Source organism: Etheostoma spectabile, chromosome 23 (assembly GCF_008692095.1).
Source record: "Etheostoma spectabile isolate EspeVRDwgs_2016 chromosome 23, UIUC_Espe_1.0, whole genome shotgun sequence".
NCBI classification, from domain to species: domain Eukaryota; kingdom Metazoa; phylum Chordata; class Actinopteri; order Perciformes; family Percidae; genus Etheostoma; species Etheostoma spectabile.
The window spans coordinates 13,310,026-13,311,643 of record NC_045755.1 but is presented as its reverse complement, the minus strand read 5'-3'; the positions used below and the strand labels follow the sequence as shown (position 1 = coordinate 13,311,643).

The following is a 1,618-nucleotide window of genomic DNA, read 5'->3' as shown; positions in this document are numbered from 1 at the left end:
CCTGTTCTGCAGGTTTTCCACAAGTGTGCCCTCATTTAGAAGACGTCTCCCAGCTAATCCTGCCTCGTACAGACCAAAGTTGATGTGCTAGCTGATGTGATCTTACCTAGCTACTGTGCATATGACTCCCAACAAAGATAGTAAAGAAGTGAGATGTCTCACGCTGTAGCTAAAACAGAGACCGAAACACACAGGGTGAAAAGAGGAGCTGCAGCAATGTGCAGTATAACAATTATATGGTGTTTTTGGAAAATGAAACCATGTAAAGCTATTCTGGTACAACCTCAAAATACAATGAACCTGAAAATGAGCATAATATGGGCGCTTTAAAATCTGAAGCCCTGTGTGGTAACTTGGATAAAATAGTGTGCAGCTGAGGACACTGTGTTGTGTACAAAAGATTTTTGACTTAAATGAGAACAAGGGGACTTTTTCGTAACGGAGATGTTTATTTAGACAACTGAATGCATGCCAGAAAGAACTGTGTTACAGTAGCAGTAACTTTCAGCTCTCTCACTTTTCTAACTCAGAGAGAGAGACCTGAATCAGGGACACACCAAACTTTGGAGTTTTGGTAGAGAGCACTATCTGCTCTAATTTATTGCATTGACACATTACTCTTGTCATGTATTAAGGGGACAGGGGAGACAGGGGGTACCATTGTTGAATCAAAGTTTGAGGAGCTTGGCTCTACAGCTTTGGCCATAGTATCATTGGTTGTTATTATCACTGTTTTGGCTAAAAGGACAAAATTAATTCACACCTTGCTTTAAGGGAACTTTACCTCTCACAGAAAACACGTAGAGACGATAAAAAGATGCACTTACTGTAGGTAGCATTCACATGCAGTATAATGTGTCTTCTCCTTCAGACTAAATTTAACATTTTTCTCCACTATTTCTTACAGAGATTCACAGCTAATGTTTTTCAGTTTGGGGAATTATCTTACACATAATGGATAAACGAAGACGTGGATGGATTTGGGGAAAAAAAGAAAACGTAATGAAAGCATCTGTCATGAAAGTAAAAAGAGAAAAAATTGTGCTTCTCGTTAGAGGGATCTCTGTCAAAAATGTAGTAATGACACAAACCCCTGTACTGGTGCTCCTAAACTTAAGTCATTTTCAACCCTATTCTCCCCAAAAAGGGATTCCTTGTCACAATTTCAGCCAGTTGGTCCATCAGAGTTTTCTTAGTTGCTGTTGCCATTGTTTCTCTAATATATTGATGAGCCAAAAATACCGTAATATCAAAAATAAATGCAACCCTTTCACAAAACAATGAACAATAAATAATAATCAAGTGGTGTTCTTGTACTGTATATGTACTCTATATACACAGAGAGTTTAGTTTGTTGTATATATGTACACAAAACAACTGGCAGTCTATTTCAGACTGGGTTTTACCATAGCCGACAACTGGAATTCTTGCCCAGATTCTATAAATCCCAGAAAAAGCAACAACATAATAACTTACACAGAATCCTCAAGAGCAGAAGGGATAATGCACAATGAGACTAATATGTTGCTTGTAATTTTTGCCCCAAAAATTGAAGCCCAGGTCTGGAAAGGAAATATAAAAGAAAATGTAACATTTATTTTAGGTAGGGTGTAAAAAA

General features: G+C 37.7%; 1 protein-coding gene across 2 annotated transcripts in view; it reads right to left on the bottom strand.

Moving 5' to 3' along the window:
* The window catches only part of sema3aa (sema domain, immunoglobulin domain (Ig), short basic domain, secreted, (semaphorin) 3Aa), a 35,684-nt gene that overhangs the window by 4,173 nt on the left and 29,893 nt on the right, over positions 1 to 1,618 (bottom strand). Inside the window, exon 17 of one of the 2 annotated variants that reach the window (XM_032505292.1) lies at positions 436 to 1,618. This exon is cut by the window's right edge and continues 1,583 nt beyond it. The exons of the other annotated variant lie outside the window; for it this stretch is intronic. The gene's annotated coding sequence lies outside the window, so the exon portion shown is untranslated. Of the gene's footprint in view, positions 1 to 435 lie in introns of those variants that run through there. 2 annotated transcript variants of the gene reach the window in all.